This window comes from Euprymna scolopes, chromosome 3 (assembly GCF_053919585.1).
Source record: "Euprymna scolopes isolate OS-2025 chromosome 3, ASM5391958v1, whole genome shotgun sequence".
NCBI lineage: Eukaryota > Metazoa > Mollusca > Cephalopoda > Sepiida > Sepiolidae > Euprymna > Euprymna scolopes.
This window is the reverse complement of record NC_136484.1, coordinates 6047392-6069713: the sequence shown is the minus strand read 5'-3', so window position 1 is coordinate 6069713 and position 22322 is coordinate 6047392. Positions and strand designations below refer to the sequence as shown.

At 33.2% G+C, this 22322-nt stretch overlaps 1 protein-coding gene across 2 annotated transcripts in view; it reads left to right on the top strand.

Moving 5' to 3' along the window:
• Nucleotides 1-566: 566 nt before the first annotated feature.
• LOC145252869 (glycine receptor subunit alpha-2-like) overlaps nt 567-22322 on the top strand; it is a 282197-nt gene continuing 260441 nt past the window's right edge. The window contains exon 1 of one of the 2 annotated variants that reach the window (XM_080112884.1): nt 567-1087. The gene's annotated coding sequence lies outside the window, so the exon portion shown is untranslated. The remainder of the gene's footprint in view (nt 1088-22322) is intronic. The other variant, XM_080112887.1, reaches the window with a different exon arrangement.

Genomic DNA, 22322 nt, shown 5'->3' with positions numbered 1-22322 from the left:
TCGATAACATTTTATTTACATTTTGAAATTTTTCTCATCAAAAGTTTAACAATATATATATATATATATATATATATATATATATATATATATATATATATATATCTCACTCTCTATATCCTTGGATGTGTCTGATTCTCTTGCCATCCTTTCTCTTTCTCCCTCTGCTCTCTCTCTCTCTCTCTATATATATATATATATATATATATACATATATATGTATATATATATATATGTACATATAAGCATATATCTGAGTTATTATATAAATAAAAATGACGAATAAATAAAAAGAGCACGTTACTGCAGTTCAGCAGTAGATCTGAGAGTATATTTGTTCCACACCTTACTCTATACTAATTAAATTATACGTTTAAACACTCTCTCTTTCCTTTTCTGTATCCCTCTCCCCAATTACATATACATATACACGTACATATATACCTTTTTCAGTCAGTTCACACACACACACACACACACACACACACACACACACACACACATATATATATATATAGATGGATAGATAGATAGATAGATAGATACATTTATTAATGTATTTATACGTATACATTCATTTGTATCACATTATTTATCAAATTTTTTTGTAATACCAAATCTCCATACTTAAATAGAATTCAGCGTGTCTCTTTCATGTAAAAATTCCAAGAATTTTCCACAATAAAATTGATAAAAAGAAAAAAAACATAGAATTCAAACGCAACAGAAACACTATTCAATCCTAATATGACATAAAAATCATTTTTATACACGGAAATAGATGCACATAAATCGACATATGTTATTATATATATCTAAGAATATCTTTGCACGTCTTGAAATATCAATGCTGTCACAATAAAAGAAGATAGTAGTTAATAAATAGGTAAAAATGAAGGAGAGCGAGGTACGATAAAGAAGGCGATGAAGTATATAAAAGCACATACTGATATGCAAGTTTCTTTGAGATTAAGTGACATTAACAGAAATAAAGGGACTTGTGCCTAAGGAATGATTTTCGACTGAGCTCTTAATCTCTAAATCCAGAAACCTCAACATAATCAACAGAAACTCACGGATTTTTAAGGTAAGACAAATTATACTATTTTTCTCATGGATCTATTTCACATTTCAGCCGATGTTAACACCGACTATTTTCAGTTTTTTTTAGTACTAAATATTATAAATATTGTCGATTATTTTCAATTTGTTTCCGCTTATGAATTGTATTTTACAGCGTTTCAGCTGATGTTAACACCAATAGTTTCAGCTTCATCTTGTTATGTACTAAAATTTATGTCAAAAGACAAAATATACATTATATACGGATCCTTAAATTCGAAGAGATACATCTTACGAATGTCAAGGGATCCATCATAGTAATAAAAAGCAACCAAGTGAAAATTATATTGTAAATAATCCAAATAATAAAAACATATTAATCGACTAAAAACACCCGGCATGTTTTTTGCCATTGTTTTTATTATTATTTGCAGTAGTTTTGGAATGGTAGCCACATCAAGTTTCTACACTTTTTCACGAAGATTTATCTTACGTTTAAATAAATTAAAAGCAATAGTTTTATCAGTAGCTATTTAACTCTTATATATAATTGTCATTTGGAGTATTATTTTCATCATAATTGTTTATTTATTACTTATTTAAAATGAATGTCTTATTATTGATGAAAATCGATGGGTTTGCTTCAGTGTGAGTGACAGGAAATACTTTCCAATGGTCTAATAATCTCTGTTTAGTTCCGTAAGTATTGTAACCGATTGGTGTCCTTTTGCCAGAATTTAGTCCTTATTTCTGGTGATGATCTTTTCACGAATCAAGTAAAAATAAGTCTACTCTAATTTCTCGTTGGAACAATATATGTTAGGGTTACTGCGTGCGCATCTTCGTTGTTTAAATATTTCATTGTAGCTTTTATATTTATATTACTTTTATTATAAGAATCCTATTGTAATTTTTTATTTATTTAAATATTGCAAAAACTTTCTCCATGTTATAAAAGATTGTATAAGAACGACGTTGTCAAGATATTCACAATTCTTACCCTCGCCAACAACCAATTATTCATAATTATATTTTATAACTAATCCTCATTTTGAATATTACGATTATAGTTTTTTTTTATTATTACTAACTTGTAGTTTTAAAATTAATCATTATGAATGTGTATTATTGATAGAAATCGGTGGCTTTCCTTGGGCTTTGAATGACTGTGAATAATTCCTAATATTCTAATACTCACCGTTTTGTTCCATTGGTATTGTAACTGACTTGGTGTTCTTTGGGAGAAATTAGCATTGATTTTTCTTTTCTAAAATCAAATGAAAACAAGCTTAGTAAGAATTCTCGCATTAAGAAGTCGCCGCGTTGTTTTTTTTATTATTGAAGAGATTATTTACTTTATTTAAATAGTTCATGGACTTTCTTAACGTTATAAGAGACTTAAAGAAGCGAGTTTTTACTTATCGTTTACATGCAAAGCACGTGGTGTGTAAAATATATGTTCGGAATTTCTTGCTCGATCACCGATGCTGATCGCATTATGTTCTTACAACATTGTCTAATACTTACGTTCTCTTTTATTATGTTAGGTTTTTTTATGGATTTTGAACGATAAAAAGCTATCCCAACTTACGCGTAATCTCCTGGGAATCTGAGTTGAGCTCATTCCTCGTTCTTTTCTATTCTCCATAGACATTTACGAACATTACCTTTGGAATCCATCGATACAGACGCCGTCATAATTCGTAAAGAGTTAGTCTTAAGATAATGATTTGTCTTACATATCTAAAATGATACATTTTCTTTGTATTCTACTATAGAAATTATCGTTTTATTTCCGTTTCGTTAATTGACTGTAGAATACCGACAATTGGCAAAGTCATATGCTTATGTGATTTGACTTTCACGCTCACAAAATGGTTGTATATATTTTTATTTCTCCTTATCTTCCATCCAAGCATTGCGAATTTTTTTTATAATTGTTTGTGTACCATTTGTAAGGTAATCTTATTGAAAATTTTAGCCAGTTTTCTTAGAGGGAGTCACCACATATCTAGTCTCGAAGCCCCCTCCCCCGGGATAAGAGTTAATGAATTAGTTAGCGGTAGTGTAGTAATCGTTAATGGTCTAATTGATTATTTCATGGGGACGATTTCACCAGAACTAGTTTACATTGGATTTGAAAGCTATAATATTGTAGTCGAACCGGAAGCATGCCAGCGGAACAATGTTCCACGGCCGATTTATTCTGGAAAAGAAGTTTTTTTCATGGAACCTACATTTAGATTTAAGCACATATAGAGAGTGAGGGAAATTGTTGATATTGATTGTAGCTATTCGAGTGTTTTTTATTTAAGTCCTGCAGGGGGGAGCATAGATTGGAGCTCAGACGAGCATTTGTCATGAACATATCGATACTACGTTTATTTTCATTTTCTCGCAAAGCTTAAACTCATTGGAAATGATCCATTGTATTTGTTGGCATGGCGACATCCACAATTTTTCGGTTTATTTTTCTTATTAACAATTATCTCGTCCAGTCTTTTATGAGATAATCCTTTTTGCGGCTTAGAATATTATATATTTTTTCTTGTTTAAATTGAAGCAATGTACACACTTTATGTTTTTGAATTTTTAAGATGAGGATTGGTTATTCGTATTATTTGGATGCTTTGAACTCTCCTTTGATGTGTAATGCTTTGAATTCTCATTTTGTGTGTTATTTTCACAAGATTTCGGTTGATGTAACCTCCGACCTTTTTTAAGTGAACTCGTAAATATTTCTGTAGAAATTGCGAATTTTGACAGAATTTCGAACGGAACCATTTATTTACTTTACGCGAGTAGCGTGCTTTTGTTTCGTCAGCCATGACTGGATAGAGTTCCTAAGTAATTCGCAATTGTAGTTTTATCTGATTGTTGAATGCCCAATGTTCAGTGTGGGTTACCGCAAAATTACAATAGCGAATTATTAAGGACCTATACCCAGTCATAAATGAGAATATGCTATCCCTGTGAACTAAATAAATGCTTCCGCTCAAAATTCCGTCCAAATTCCCGAATTTTACAAGGTACACCCGGAGAAGGTCGGAGGTAGCATCAAAATGTTTTGAAAATAAGAATCAGGATAAGAACAGTAGTTCGAATGTACATTGTTTACAGTGCACTACATTCTCTGCACACATGTGTGTATTTTATACTTTTAGACATGTCTCTTGCATTCACTAATAATGTGGCTTACAATTTCATATGTCCGTCTACAGCTGAGCATTTACTATTTTACTGGCTTTAGTATATCTTTGCTTTTATATAGTCTGTGCTGATCGTTATCTTTGTTATTTAATGAAACATTTTGTTCAGTTGCCATTTTCATAGTCATGACCGCGTGTTATTTCTTATCTCTCTTATGTTTCGTCAATGTAGATGTTTCTCGACCGACGCTCTGTTCTCATTTTGTTATTTTATTGTAGTTATTATTATTTTCACTTACTCACTAAAGGTTTAACAGTCAAATATCAGTAGTTGGTCGTTGATAATACCCAGTAGTGTTTCATGAAAACTGAGTGATAATAAATCACTGCAAATATTCAGTATTCTCTTTTTTTATAACTGTTTAACATCGATTTATCGCTGGAAACGAAGAGTGGATATCTTTAGAGGAATGAGACTCCCCCCAAGGTCCAGCACTTTCCGCACTACTCTAATGAAGCATGGGTTGTGATTTCTGTTTCTGGTATTTTGTTTTTAGATTTAACAAACATTTTGTCGAAGCCGATACTACATTTGTCGCCATATTGTAATTTACTGTTTAGTATACATTACGTTAATTCTAAGGTCGTAACAACATCCCATATCTTCTATTATCATGTATTTTCTTACTGATGCATTTTCCCTGTAACTTCTGTTTTAATATAGAATTCGTCAATATCACTACCATATTTAGTTTTACGAATCTCTTATCAAGGTGCTGTAATCTTTCTTTTTTCAAGTTAATAAATGTCCTTAGTATTATACAGTAATTAGTTCCTATGTGTTTATTCTCTTTATTAATTTGTATTATATAATTTTTTAATGTTTATTCTTGTTTATATCTATTAATAACTAATGGGTGTTTAATCTAAGTTTATCTTAATAATATCCGCTTTTATACTACTTATGTAATCATTCTTACCTCGATAATTTATCCATTTTATGTGGTTAAAAAGTGTTAAATTCGACACACTGCTATTAAAAACTTGCTATTCCAACTCCCGATGCTCTGCTGTCAAAACTCCAAATTCCAACATTCTACTGCCAACTCAATTCTAGAACATGATGCACTGCTGACAACATATGTTACTTTGATATCTAAATCCAAAATCAAACCTGTCTCTGAAAAATCAGGGTTTTTTTATATCCAACTGGAATCATCTCATTTGTAAGTTATTGTACAATTTCGCGGGCATATAAAGAGAAAATGCAGCCATTTTGTTATTTTTTCTTCATTTTTAGTCTACACGGAACTCTACTAGACTTCACCCAAAGAGGTTTGCCCTATTTTGTTAAGTTTATAATTACATAAAAGCAACTTATTTTAATTTTGTTAGCATTTTAGACCACACCTTAGTATTACTCGGTTAGTAAACACGTTACTTTTATTTCGAATTGCTCTTTCTTAATGCCAAATAGTGTATAATATTATCTTCAATTACGGTTTTTTTATCATTTCTAAATAGTCTAGTTGTTATCTTTTATTCTTGTTCTGTCTGTCTTTTCTTTCTGGCTAGTAATCTCAGATTATACACATGCGATGAATTGTGTATTTGACAATATTTATACCGTGACTGTTTTTCAGTATTCTAGAAAATTTATTACTCGTTTTTCAGCTGCGTCTGCAAATGTTGGAAACGGTTTCATTTTCTCTAGTAAACTTTCTTAAAATATCGATTATTTATTGTTTATTACATGGTATGATTAAATGAAGCTGTTCCATGCAATGGATGTATTTTATTGCCCGTATTTTTCCTATCTTGTCGGTTGTTTTCAGCATTAATGTCTGTTGCATGGTCTGAGTATTCTCCTTGTTTCTGATTTTTCATCGTCTTTTCTCCATGTTCTTTGGGAATGTTCCTAATGCTGCAACAATAGCTTATTGACGTATATCAAGCAATTTGTCTAATTTCTAATAATCGGTCCGCGTATCCAGTAGAAGTGAGCAAATATTAACGTTGTTACGAACTTGTGCTTATAATAATGTAATATAATCTATAGGATATTTTCTGAATCTAGATGGACAACCTTTCATTCTTTTCTTTTCTCAAAATAACGCGATTATCTCTTAAATGCCACGTGAATACTTGTTTAACTTTGGTTTTTATTAAATATTTCTATTTGATCTTCATTTATTATGAATTTCAACAACACACATGAAATGAATCAGTTATGATCTTTCGATTTCTTACGAAATTGTTGCATTCCTGCAACATCTTTTGACCACTAATTTATTTCTAATAGTCGCTCTTTGATTTCTTAGTATTTTGGGAGCAATACGCCTCGCCAATGCTCCAGTTGTCTCTATGTCCTAATAATAGAGACCATGATTGTGCTATTCATCTGTGTTGATTGGCATTAATATGTGATCTTACTACATGATGCTTGCGTTACAATTTCAGCGAATTATTTTTAGATTCATTTCATTTGAATTCGGTTTATTTTCTTTCTATATTTACGAATGTCTATACTTAACTGTAAATACTCGATATTATCCAGTTATATTGGTTGCTTTACGCAGTCTAAGGATTTTCTAAATCTCAGCCTTTACTTCTAAAAATGTCAAATGTTCTATTGATTTAAGAATTGTTTCCAGGTTTTCATGGCTTTTTCCTTGTGTGCCTACAGTTATTGACACTATTGTAGTTTTTGTTATGTTTTATATCCCCGTCGGCTTTTTTTAAGTTTTATCGATGCACTGCTTGTTTTATTCATTGTTATTTTTTCATTGTTATGAATGAAGAAAAAATACTGCGTTGGGGATGTTATCCACTCTAGTTAATATTTATCAGCGGTCAAACCTGAATTAGTTTTTCTGAATTAGAATTTCTGGTATTTTTGTATTCGAAATTCTATGACATTTGTCAATATTGTTTTCGGTTTAAATATAAACTATTTTTTTGCAATTATTTGGGGAATGAACAATGTTACTGTTTTTGTACTCATTTTTACTCATCTATACTTACTATTTTCTTATATTTTTTCTTCCACACTTGAGGCTTTCACGCAAGTCATCACAAAGGATTGCTCACTGAAAAGAGTCGGTCGTATTCATTGGGTGACTATCTTCTCAGATTTCCAGTACTTTACAAACGGATCTGCTTTATTGTAACAGTTGTTAGGCATTGACTTCTCACTGGCAATGACTGTTGGTGTTCACTGGAATATGAGTGGCAACAAGCCTCCCGAAAGTTTCAGTCTTCTTTGTCTCCTCGGTCTTTTCATCCTCCGTGGCCTTTCGACTATTTAGTGTGGCGCTAGTCGATGATGGCATTAAAAATATGGAAGGATAATCTGCCTACAATTTTCAGTTTCATTTTTATTGATTACATTTTTATTTCATTTCTGCTAAATTTTCTTGTTGACATTTTCTTATCGCTTTGTTATTGATGTACAATAAATTCCGCGTTTTCCTTAAGATGTCGGTTGTTTTCAGAATTAATGTCCGTTGCATGGTCTGAGTCTTTTCTCATGTTCTTTGGGAATGTTCCTAATGCTGCAACTATAACTAGTTTATGCTGTATTTTATGTTCCAAATCTCGTTCAGTTCCCTGGCAAGTTCTGCATATATTTTGACTATTTGTTTATTTGTTTGTGTCTATTTGTCCTTCACCTTGTCACATGCTGAGATGGCAAAATCTACAATTTGACACATTCTTATTTTTTTTTGTTAATTATTATGACATCCATATCCCAAAGGATTTTGTAATGTTCATTTTCAGATTTCTGTTTGAACGATTTGTATATGCATGTTCGAGGTGCAATCATCTGCAGAACTCTCACTGCACTGCTTTCCTCATGCAGTCTAATATTGTTTTGGGGTTAATTTTCTGCATTTACTGATTGCGCGGTTTATCGTTTCGTCTCCTTGTTGACAGAGTCTACATTTACTGTTTCAATATGTTTTATCTATTTCAACTTTAATGGGGTACGTTCTAACCGCGTGGTATGGTGCAGCTGTAAGTGAAGATTCTGTTTCTCTGTTCGTGTGTCCTTTTTAAAAACCATTTCCATAGTGATTTTTTTTTCATTCTTATCAATCGGCCATGTAGTTCTTTCGCTTCTCACATTCATTTTCGTGTCTTTTTAGTTCTGGTTTCATTATTTTTTTACTGTTGTTCTTCCTGGTAGTATCTTTCGCTGCCGCGATCAATCTTTATGTGTTCGGGCTCGTGTACTTTTCCAAGTTTTTGCTTTTCAGGGAGTTTTCTAAATTTATTAGCCCTTCTTGCCCTTCGTTTCGGTTTTATGTATAGTTGGTCGGTATCGTTTTTCTGGTGTAATACATAGTGCATTTTTATTAGTTTCCTCGCTTTCTGATCGAGATGCCTAAGTTCCTCTATGAATGGTCCAGTTTACTTTATTAGTAGTACTGTCCATAAGTTTAGTTCATTAATTAGATTTCTACTGTTTTGTCTCTAATATTTTCTTATTATTCTCGAGTACTCTACCCTATTATAATGGTTATGTGTATGCAATTCAGGTACGCTATTAGAACACTTAATAGCTTTTTGTGTATATATCTTTTACATTTACATTTTTAATAGCACTTCCTTATAGCTGCACCAATCGGCTGGAAATATATCGATCCGAAGGCAGTCGATATTTTAAAGTGTTGACTTGCATATCATCTTGGCATTTATATTTTTTGAGTCTAGTATCCCTATAAGATTTTATACGTTTTCTTTAAAGTGGTTTTATTCTCGGCATATCTTTAATATATGGTTTAGAGCTGCATCAATGACTATGCTGTGCAATTGTATTTACACCCAATTATGATGAATCGATTTTACTTTAATTATAAAAGAGTTGAGAGACTTGATGTGACCGCATATGTGTTCAATTGTATTGAATTAAAGTTTTCATTTTTTGTTTTTAACTCAAAAATGAAAGAGCTATGAAGACAGTAGTAATGCCATAAAAACGAAAAAGATTTTGTTTCTAAATTATTTTCTACATTTTAATCACCATTCTCAATGCGTTACGTGGTAGGTACGTTTTAACACCAATCTGACGCGATGTATGAAAGTCTTACAAAAAAAGCAAATACAAGATATTCGGCTCGGTTGTTTTAGTCGGAATAAAATGCATTTATTCATGGTACTTTCCACACTACGCCTGCATCTTAGTTTTATAAGTTTTTCGTTTCGCAGACGCAAGTGCTTTCAAATCTCTCTCGCCGGCATGTACTTAGTTTTGCTATCGCTGCAAACGTGCTTCGAAAAATCTCTCCAATTTTTCCTTTCTCTTCCTATGATGTGACGTAAGCTTAGTCATTTGCAGATGTGAGATGTCGCTGCTGCTATATACGTCGCCATTGTGTCGTTACACATGCAGTTTTGCCAGGGAATTCAATTACGCGCCATGCTACTGACGCACATCCAAGACAGAGCTAGCTTTCTTACAGTCTCATTTTGTCAATATCTGCAACAGTGAGATTAAATGGCAAGTCTTTAATGCATGGATATCTTCATTATAACAATGCAATATGGATTTAGACAAGCCCGATCCACAGCGTACATCCTCACTGTAATCTCTGAACGTATATACCATTCACTGGACAAAGCGGGGGAGGGCAGAGCAGTAGCTCTAGATATATCTAAGGCTTTTGACAGGTTATAGCACAAGGGTCTCCTCAGGAAAATTAAATCATACGGTATCACTGGTAGAATACTTAACATAATTAATTTTTTCTTAGATAAGAGAATAATCCAGGTTGTCCTCGACGGCGAGAACATCTAAACAGTGTGATATAAATGCGGGAGTGCCTCAGGGGTCTATTCTTGGACCTCTATTGTTCCTGATATTTATTAATGACCTCCCCGACAAAACTGCCTCTGAGATGAGTATATATGCTGATGACACCACCACGCTCTATAACAGACACGACAGGAAAACAAATGAACACATATCTAAAGAAATGGCAAAAACACTAGAGGATGACCTCCAATCTGTAGTGGAATGGGGACATAAATGGATGGTCCCATTCAATGCTGCCAATACTAAACTGGTTTCCTTCAATAACTACAAGAAACCTTCTCTGCTACCAATAGCAATGGCCAGTGACTCCCTGTCTGAGAGTACATCTTTCAAACTGCTTGGCCTATCGTTCACAGGAAACATGAGCTGGAACAATTATATCGAAAACATTGCCAGGGCCGCTGCTAAAAAGGTAGGCTCTCTCTAACGTGCTAGAAAACTACGGACACCTAAAAGTATCCTGTATCTCTATAAAGCCACCATTCGCCCATGTATGGAGTATTGTTGCCACATCTGGGCTGGTGCGTCTGCTACTAGTCTCTCGCTCCTAGACAAGGCTAAAAAAAGAGTCGCCAATCTGATAGGCCCAGAACTGGCATCTAAGCTTTAGCCTCTGTCCCATCGACGAAACGTTGCATTCCTCTGCTTGTTCTACAATGGTGAATGCTCTAACGAACTGCAGACACTTGTGCCCCCACGACGCAGACACACTCGACAAACCCGACAGGCAGCTAAATCCCACCCCCACACAGTAGAGATCCCTAGATGTAAAAGATCTTTCTACTCCAGTAGTTTTTTTCTCCAGAACCGCTAGACTCTGGAATTCCATTCTAGGATCCTGCTTCCCTAACTGTACTGACATGCAGAAGTTCAAGTGCAACGTGAACCGACATCTTACTGCACAAATCCCTACTTAGTGCCCCAGTAGTTGCTGACCCTGATAGTAGCCCCCTACACCAAAGTGGCAATGTGCCTTGTTTGGGGTGGAAATGTAATAAAAAAAATCCTTTTGATTTATTCGGGCGGAATAAAAAATAGGAGGCATTACTTTTGGAAAGTATCTCGTATAAGTTAATTACATCATTAAATGTTATAATGGGTAACGTCATTAAACGCAATAGTATTTATTAACCACCTGTTCATAACTATGAATAATTAATATTGCGATCCTACTTTCTTTGAATTTCAAATTATATTATTCTTACAATATTCGCATTAATCCGTTACCTTTTGTGGTGTTATTAATATCAGAAATTTTAGATTTTCTTTCAAAAATAATTGTCTCTTTTTTAATTATTCTTTTTTAATTATTAAAGTTATAATCGTTTCATGCGAAAGCCGAACTTCAACAACTTCATTTATTATTTTAAAATGCGTAAACACTGCCTGCGTTATCTCTCTACTATTATATAAAAGTCACTTTGTGTGTGTGTGTGTGTGTGTGTGTGTGTGTGTGTGTGTGTGTGTGTGTATGTGATAGAGAGTTCCTTCCTCATAGGTTTCGCAACGGCTGAACCTATCTTTTGCAATTTTCACACACAGGTAATTTATATGTCTGGCAGTGTTCTTAGATATGTTTTGTACGGGAATTCATTCGATAAGTATCGAAAATCGAAAAAAAATCGATCTTAAAATAACATTTCCCTCTTATAGAGAAAAAAGAAAATATTTAACGTTACACCGACCAAGGAAAATACTAAAATCTCAGCAAATAATATTCGGAAATTGAAAAAATCCAATTTTAAAAATAGTCTTCTGGTGTTATAGATACAAAAGAAAATTACAGGGGAATATTTTTCATTAAATCGGTGAAAGAAAATATCTCAGCAAATCATTTCTTCTTAAAAAAACATATTTATTGTCATCTGAGAACATAGCTCAGTTGTAAAGCAGTTGTAGAGCCTACAGAACGAATGATCCCTTCTCCAAGCCCGAGTATATTTAACCATTTTATTTTACTTTTTTTCTTATTAGTGAGTTCAATTTACGATAAAAGAAGAGTACTATTTAAAATCGCCGCAAATCATTTTTCGTCTGCATATTTTACAACTAAACATTAATCAAAAGTGACTTTTTCAGCTGACATGATATTCCTAACAAACACGGATGGAATATTATAAACGACATTATCATTATTATATTTTTATTTTTTATTCATTTATCGTTTATTTTTGCGAATTAGTGTACCGGGCAAAGTATTCCTCGTAATATATAATAATCCATAGAAGATATATTCTATAAACATAGATACGCAATCTGCATAAATTAAAATATCATGTTTAAGCGTATTGTACCATCGGATTTTCTATTACATTATTCTACTGTAATGAAAACGAAACAGCGTGCATTGAATAATGGCGTAAAGACGTAAGCGGTTATTAGCTGTTATTGATTGATTTATACATACATGATTTATACAAAGTAGAGGGCATGTAGTAGTTAAATATTTATTCACACGGTACTTAATCTTCTGCATATAAGTACAATGGGGAAAATTGAAAGTATAGAGTGGATTTCAGAAGCAAGTGATACAAGGAACAGAGCACTTAGAGTAGAAAGTTTATCGTTTTCTGCTTTTAAGGAATGAGTGTGCTGCTTCTTGCGTTTATAAGGAATATATTTGCGCCGAATGCGTAGGAGTCCAGAAAAGTAATCGGAGCACATTCTGATGAAGTACTTGTAAAACAAGCGCAAGCATATAATATTGCGTCGATGGAATACATCCTGATCATGATTGGATTTTCACTAACATTTTTCGTCCACTGATTTCATCGGATTTGGACCTTAGAATTTACCCTAGTCGCCCGTTCTTCCGTTTGTTCCCAAACTTCTCACCAATTATTTATTACATTTTTCTAACATTTAGCATTAAGTTACAACTACCCAAGAGATTAATCTAACATTCTCAGATTTTTGGTAAACATTCTGGTTGCGTCACAAGAGGGTCAAAAAGGTTCAAAATGGTTAAAAATAGCATTTTTCGTGACATAGAATCTTTTCCGACCATTAGATTTTATTTAAAATTACCCTAAAGAAAGATACCTTGGATATTTATCTGGAAACGTGAAATTTGACTCTGGGATAATTCTGGTTGCATACCCAGAGGGTCAAAATAAGTCAAAATGGATATTGAATCTTTTTCGACCTTTGCATTTTTCTGAAAAGTATTTAAAAGCAAGGCCACATAGATACACATTTTGAAATGTCATATTTTACCCTAGGAAAATTCTGCAGTTGAAGCCCCAGCGTGTTTTAGGTGTGAGAAACACACCTTTTTGGGCTATATTTTTTCTCCTAAAATTAAATGCATCAGTCGGGCATTGTGACTTGTTCTTCGATGATATATAATGGATTTGCCGAATTTTCTGAAAAAACTGTGTAAAGAAGAAAAAAATCGAACCATTGATGAATTAATCTGTTGCCAACGCACCTGTGGCAAAGCAGGATTAATATAATGAAAAATCATAATCTTGAGGAAGTTCAATAAAACAATATCGATGGAAATTTACGTTAAATTAAGGCGAATCTCTTAATCCGATTAGATTGAACGTGCATAGGCAGTGCTGATAGATGAGGATGCTCTTTCATCAATAATCAATAATACGGCACTAACACCACGGAAATATACGATATAGTTTTGATAATTTTACTTATAAAGTAGCAATACATAATAGACATGTTCTGAAATATAACGGCATATAGATAATGAGTTTCAATAAATCTATGTTTGGTTAATTGCAAAATTACAAATATTATTCAAAGTCTATGTCATGTTTACATATAGATTAATAACAAAATAAATAATAAATTCATTTGATATTTTTTCACAATTTTTATGAGGTGTGAGACAATAACAAAGCAGATATCATTATGTTTTTTCTTCTACATACTTACCATTCTGCCATGTCGTCTCATTGCATCAATAATTTATTGCCTACATGACCATGATTATTTTATGATGTTCTTTTACCTATATGTGTCCGATATGTCTGGCCATTTTTATTTATATTCAAAATGCAGGTCTTTTTCTTTATTATTATATTTTCACCCCAAACAAGGCATATTGCCATTTTGATGTAGGGGCTACTATCAGGGACCTAAGTTCCAGGGGTACTATGTAGGGAGTTTAGCAGCAAGATGGCTGTTCACATTTCACTTGCATTTCTGCATGTCAGTACAGTTGGGGAAGCAGGAAACCGGAAGAGAATTCCAAAGTCCTGTCGTTCTAGGGAAGAAGCTATTAGAGTAAAAGGCTTTCTTATATCTAGGGATTTCAACTGTGTAGGGATGGGACTTTGCTTCTTGTCGGGTTTGTCGGGGGTATTTTTCGTCGAATGGGTACAATTGCTTGTAGTTCGTCAGAGCATCTACCATTAAAATACTTGTAAAACGGGCAAAGGGTGCTAAATTTCGTCAGTGGGACAGGTGCTGAAGTTTAGATGGCAATCCATGACCCATAAGGTTGGCGACTCTCTTTTGGACCCTGTCCAAAAGTGAGAGACTAGTAGCAGATGCACCAGCCCAAATGTGACAGCAGTATTCCATACATGGGCGAATGGTTGCTTTGAAGAGGTGCAGGATACTTTTAGGCGTAAGTAACTTCCTAGCTCGATAGAGAGAGCCCACCTTCTTTGCAGCAGCCTTAGCAATGATCTCAATGTATCTATTCCAACTCATGTTTCCTGTGGACGTTAAGCCAAGGAGCTTGAACAAAGTGCTGTCAGGTAAAATATCACTAACCATAGCTATTGGTAGTTTGCAAGGTTTCATGCAATTATTAAAGGAAACTGGGTTTGTCTTTGCAGCGTTACTGCTGCCTCACGCAACTGTGTACGTTCTTTTTAGATTCAACTAAGGTTGCTGTATTTACTTATTATATGAGTTATTGTTTTATCTCTTTGTCTACAGAATCTTACATCACTCTTTTCTTATATTTGTATACTTAGCTTAGGTATATTTTGTTCTGTTTCTATTGTTCTATGCAATTTTCAGTAGCGATACCGTTTCTATATAGCAGTAGCCTTTATGTCGCTCTTCCTCTTTGTTCCTGCAACTCTTTGCTATTGTCATTATTGTGATTTGTCAATCATGTTACGAATGTTTGTTTCGCATCTTTTTTATTCCTTCTTTGGTTCAGTATTTCTCATGTTGAAAAGGTCTCTCGCTACAGTGATTAGCCATTCTGTCTCTAAGATTATATATTTACTAATTTCTTTTATGTACACACTATTTGATAATTTCTTTTATGTACACACTATTTGATAATTTCTTTTATGTACACACTATTTGATGATTGCAATGCTCTTATCTCTTTTGGTCCTGGATATGCCCTTAAACTATATCCGGTGGTGAGGCTCCATCGTTGGGGAGTGTTGAGCCACCCTTTTATTGTCATTGCTCACAGGTCCACTCTGATGCGGACTGGTACTACCTGTTAAGGTCCCAACTATGGGTTGAATAGAAACCGATTTTTAAAAAATATACTCTTTAAAAAATTGATCTTCAAAATCACTGGATTCAGCATTAAATAGACTGAAAAAGGTTGATATGCCGTAAAACAAAAAACAACCAACCATCTTTAGTCTTTTATTTAAAGCAAGAGGCAATAAAACTCATCATGCGGGTATAGTGAATCATGCATGTTCAATAGTTTCCATGTCTTTTGATGCATCTAAGATATTCCTTTTGTTCAGTCAATAAGCTTTCTATCGTCAAGTGATAATATATATTTTTTTTGCTCATCCATTCTGATACGTCTGTTTCGAAGAGACATCTTTTCGGGTTTGGCATTAGTTATTTATGTAGAGTAGTAAATATAAAAAAAAAAACATTTTACATGTATTCAATTATTGACTGATACTTTTCAGTTTGTCATCATTAAAAGTCTGCCTTGAACGTTTATCCTATAATCCCGGGTTTTTTTTCTTTTTCCAAACATTCTTTCGTTTATGTTTTCAGCCAATCAAAATTTCTATTTTAGTCTTTTTTTCCAAAAGTTTTTTTTTTTTATATAATTTTGTTAGATTTGCTGTTCTGTTTTTATTATTTCGAATTTACGTTTTCATAAAACTAGATTTAATCATGTTCAGTGGTCTATTTTGTTTGTGCCTTTATGAGTTTATTTGAATTTTCTAATTCTTCTCTCTTTTTTCAAGATCTTTTTTGTTTCTGGTGTTATTCATTTATTTTTTTCTTCTTTGTGACTCATTTTTTAATTGTATTCAATCCTGTTTTATCATATTTAAGACTTCAGCTTCTTTATAAAATTCGTTAATCTCGTGCAAACTTTTTCGATGTGACTTTTAACTGAGATTTCGTTTCCACTTCAGTTTGTATGAGATTTATATGTAAACGTTTTTTTTTATTTTACTTTCTATAATTTTAAGAAACAGACGTTTTGTGTTGCTCTTGTTTTCAAATTCTGATACTTATTTCGTTATTGATTTCTTGTTGTCTCAGTCTTCTACCTGTTGTAGTTCTTACTGTTACATAATTTATCTTCGTGTTTCCTTAGATTCCCCAATTAGATACTTACGTTTGACCATCTATCTAGTTTCCGCTACTTCAGTGGATGGTTACGATGGTCCAGTGGTTAACAACGGACTGACGACCTGGGTGTCCCAAGTTTGTATCAAGTTTGTTCGCCAGAAAATACTTTTACTAAGGATATTGGTAACTTTCACTTGATATCTACTGTAATTTCAGATGTTTTCCTTACCATAACTCTGGCTAAAAAATATCAGGGTAACCTATGCCACCAATAATTCCTTCGATTATGACGATCTACTTTAGTCTTGTTTCGGCGCATTGTATTCAGTAAACACGTCTCATAAGCTTTTTTATTCGGTTTTTATCGTCCCTTTCTTTGGAGATGTTAGTGTAGTAGCAGTCCATTATTGGTCTGTTCACTTTCGTGATCTATTTCTGCTTAGATGTTGTTTCTTTTTACCTTGATTTGCCTTCATTTAATTGTATTATTATTAATATTAGTAGTAGTGGTGTTATTTTCATTTAATTATGTTATTATTTATATTAGTAATAATGGTGGTATTTTCTTATATAGATTTAAGTCAAGGTATAAAGCTATCAAATAGTATGTACACTGTAAACTAGATTTTATATCTGCGCAAAAGCCAATGTAAGCGGGAAATTCTGTGCCTAATAAATATTCGATCCGTAAACTAAAATAAAAATGTATTTTTTTTACATAGGAATCACCACATTATCAAGGCCCAGAGGCCACTCAAGGATAAGGGTTAAAGAGTGTACAGTAGAAATTGGTAAATTTGATAACTTATATGGAACGGCTCATCAAGAACTTATTTACTTTATACTTGAACACAACCATATTGTAGTCAGCCGGAAAGCAGGAAAACGGAAGACAATTCCACAGGCGTGCAGTTCTAAGAAAGAAGCTTTGTTCATGGAATCTACGTTTAGGTTTAGGCACAGATAAAGAGTGGAGGAAATTATTGATAGTGTTTACAGCTAGACGAGTGTTTCTTGTGAAAGTTTGGCGAGGGGGGACCATAGATTGAAGCTCAGTCGAACACTTTCCATGAAAATAACGATACATCAGAGACAAACTCGCAACATCTCTTCTGTGAGATAGAGGTTGCAAGGAGGAGAAAAGGACATCTCCTACGAGGCTACGAAGTCTATTTTGAACTCTATCAAGGCAGGACAAGTCCTTTCTAGCAGCTCCTGCCCAGATGTGGCAACAGTATACCATCCTTGGACGTACCTGGCTCTTATATAGATAGAGAATAGCATCAGCAGTGAGATATTTACCGGATCGATAGAAAGATCCCACCATTTTTCCAGCGGCCTTGGCAACAGATTTGATGTACGTGTTCCATTTAAGATCAGGAGTAATGGTCAAGCCCAGAAGCTTGTCAAAACTTGAGGCCTCCTGAAGACGAGAGCCATTCATTTCAATTGATGCCAAATGTGGATTAGAATGTTAATGATGTAAAGAGAGAAGCTTGGTTTTAGATGCATTAAAAGTAACCAGCCACTCCTTCCCCCATTGTACTACGTATGTATTTTGTTATAAAAGAGAATTTAACAATTACCAAAGAATACCTAACAAGATGCAACATATTAATGCTAGTATATATAATGTGAGGTCCATTATATTCGTATATATTTCTGTACATCACCTTTTATTAGATTCGAAAAGGTGGCGTAATAGTTACACTTAAGTTAAATTAAAATAACTTTGTGCAACCCAAGGGATGTATGGAATCGAAATGATTCCCCAATGAAACGAAATGAAACTTATTTGGCTTCAACTAATGAATACGTTACAAGACGGTTTAACGCGTTTAAATTCCAGAAATCAATTTAACTTTCGTGTTTGTTCGTATTTCAATTCAGACTTTGTTCAGTCAGGAAAGTTGATGCGCTATACTTTTGTGCAATGTCCGAACTGTCTCTCCTAATGGTAAGAACTGTCTATTCTAATGGTAGGAACTGTCTATTCTAATGGTAAGAACTGTCTATCCTAATGGTAAGAACTGTCTATTCTAATGGTAAGAACTGTCTATTCTAATGGTAAAACTGTCTATTCTAATGGTAAGAACTGTCTATTCTAATGGTAAGAACTGTCTATTCTAATGGTAAGAACTGCCTGCTAATGGTAAGAACTGTCTATCCTAATGGTAAGAACTGTCTATCCTAATGGTAAGAACTGTCTATTCTAATGGTAAGAACTGTCTATTCTAATGGTAAGAACTGTCTATCCTAATGGTAAGAACCGTCTATTCTAATGGTAAGAACTGTCTATTCTAATGGTAAGAACTCTCTGCTAATGGTAAGAACTGTCTATCCTAATGGTAAGAACTGTCTATTCTAATGGTAAGAACTGTCTATTCTAATGGTAAGAACTGTCTATTCTAATGGTAAGAACTGTCTATTCTAATGGTAAGAACTGTCTATTCTAATGGTAAAAACTGTCTGCTAATGGTAAGAACTGTCTATTCTAATGGTAAGAACTGTCTATTCTAATGGTAAGAACTGTCTATTCTAATGGTAAGAACTGTCTATCCTAATGGTAAGAAGAAAAGCTCCTTTTTCCAAGTGATGCTCAACTATACAGCGGGATTTTGTTAGAAAGACAGTTCTCAGATGATTGGTCAATAACCAACATTCGTTGTAGCGATGTTAAGAATTGGTGTTTAAAGAATAAGGGGGTCTTAGGGGTGGAACAACGATGTAAATATATTGATTCCTGCTTATATCATATGTTTACGGGTACAATCTCTTTTCGAGAAAACAAATACATTGATTTCCGCATTTTTTTTCAATACTGCCTTGTTGGGTTAGAGGAGACTAAACATTATGTTTATTTGAGTCTTCCGTTTTCCTTCTGTGGAATTTTTCCTTCATTGAAATTCGCTAATGATCACATACTAACAAAGTATACGATTTCACCATTTTAATTTACAAGACTCAAATAAGAAAAAGCATGAAAAGAGGGCTCACAAATTTCTGGCGATATTTACATACAAATAAAAAAATTTAAACTGTATGAATCCATATATTACAAAAGAATAATTAATATCTTTTTTATTTATTACTTTTTAATTCTCCCGATCAATGCAGGGGAAACGTGGTTTGCCATTATATATATATATATATATATATATATATATATATATATATATATATATATATATATATATATAATATTTTTTCTGCTGGAAACCTTCTATCTTTAATTTATGCAATTATGCATTATGTAGAAACTATGCATAAATAGAATTCAGCGTAATAAAAAAAACATCAAATAAGAAACCACAAAACATAAGTAAAATTCATGTTATGATTTTACACTCGTTTTCCAAAGAAATATGCAAATTATTTAACCGTAATGCAGTCGCTCCCATATTAAAGAAGTAATATATTAAAAGTTTTTTTCAATATTTTTAACAAGAAATAGCTTTTACTGTCGATATATATATATATATATATATATATATATATATATATATATATATGTATGTATATCGAAACTAAAAGATATATATATATACTAGCATGGGTGCCCGGCGTTGCCCGGGTATTTTGAGATGTATGTTCAGCAAAAAAAAAAAGCGGTCAATTTTTTTAACTTTGACCCCTTTTATTACCCCTTAAAATTTAATGTTTTGGCCTCAACTCAAGTTATTAAGGTTAGATTCATGTCCAAGGAACCTATATCTGAAATTTCAAGTGTTTATACACAAAATTGTCGGAGGAGTTTGGTAGAGTTCTCAAATATCAAATCGTTGAACTTTGACCCCTTAATAGCTACATTTTTGGCCGAAACCGGATTACAAAGATTTTCCCAAATCTTATTACCCTGTATATAAAATTTCGAGTATGTAGACTGAGAATTGACAGAGTTATTGCGTAGGGAAATGTACACAGACACACACACAGACACACACAGAGGTTCACTTATATATATATATATATATATATATATATATATATATATATATATATATATATATGCGTGCGCTAAGAATTTTTCATTCTAGATGCTACGCAATTAGGTACAATATGAATAGAAATGAGTTAAATAAAACCATTCTTAAAATAGGAAACTATAAAATAAATAATTAATTTATGAAAGTTAGTTTTTCAAAGGAATATGCAAATTAGTTTACCTTCATGATTTTCATACGAGCGGTGAAAATTTACTGTAATTTCGCGTGACCGTTGAGCATAAAACTAACTGCTCGTCTCACTTAAGTTTTTTTTCCCATTGCTTAATAACCACACTTTACAAAACGCGCAGTCACGTGGGAGTTTCTTGGGTAAGTCATTTTCACAACCAGTACCCTCAAGATTTTCAATTAGGAGACAGTATATTAAGGAGTCAGGGTATGTTTACGGATATTTTCTTGTTTGCGACAGTTGATGTCGAGTTGCGGCTCGGAGCATATCTAGAAAGTTGCAACCCATCTACGATAAACTGATGTCAACGAAGCAATAAGAATTTCCATTAGACTCACTCTGATCACGCTATGATTTCATTTTATATTTGCAGGTTAAATGCTCTTGCACCAGATTTTATTACATCGAACACATTTAGTAAATGTGTTCTCTTACAATACTTTATCCTCTTTCTGACAAAAATATCTTTATTTTCATGGCAAGTGCTCGACTGAACTCCAATCTATAGTCGCCCTTTGCCAAACTTTCACTAAAACACTCTACTATCTACATCCAATATAAATGATTCCCCTACTCTCTATCGGTGCCTAAATCAAAACGCAGATTCCTTGAACAAAGCTTATTATTACTGTTCGGCTGGTATGCTTCCCAGTTAAATACAACATGGTAGCCCTCAAATCCAATGTAAACAAGGTTTTGTTCAGCCGTCCTTATAAATAATCAAATTCTAACTAATTCACACCATTAATGATTATTACACTACCATCTTACATTCATAAACTCTTATCCTCGATTAGTCGTCAGGCCTTGGTAATTGGTGACTTCCAAGTAAAAAAAATGTACCCCGTGCTGATACTAATAATTAAGTTAGTTGGTCAGTGTGGAGAAACCAATTAGTTTCAAATATTCCTCATTCGGTTATCACGCAGCCTGAGAAACCTATCCGTGGTCGAATAACGTGTAAAATATGAATCCTCGTTTACAGATAATTAATCTACAAAGTATCGGTTACGATACGCTAAATAATATCAATCTTAGCTAAAGTCAATGAAACAAGTACGTGCAAAGTTCTATGAATGTATGACACTGTCAATGAATTGATGAATATTGTGGAATTGAATTAATACATGAATTATTTATACATTTTTGTCGTTGGTGTCCATAAACGTATTCAGATACCAATACTAAATGCGAGGATTAACGCAATTATGATATGGAAAGCAACACTGCTTACAGGTAACGATGTAAATAAAACCATATAACTCCATTATGAACTGAATTAACATTTTCATAGCGTGATTGAGTTTTACACGGCCCATAAAATATCTGCTGCATTTTTGTCTATTAAATAGAAGTTGCTTTTGATAGGAGAAGATGTGTAAGTTATGTAAGGTGTCCCAAAATTATCTGCCACCTTGGTAGATAAAAAAAAATGTAAATTGCAATTACAAAAAGAAAATATTTTTTTTAAAAAATGCGAACAAAATCTGTCTTCTATTTTAAGCCGGAAGTAAAAGTCAATCCCAGCAGGTTGGCAAAGTAGCGAGTCAGTTACATCGATTTCATCAAGTGTGGTTAAGAGCTTTTATGCTTAAAATGCAAAAGCTTGGTTTTGGATGCGATAAATT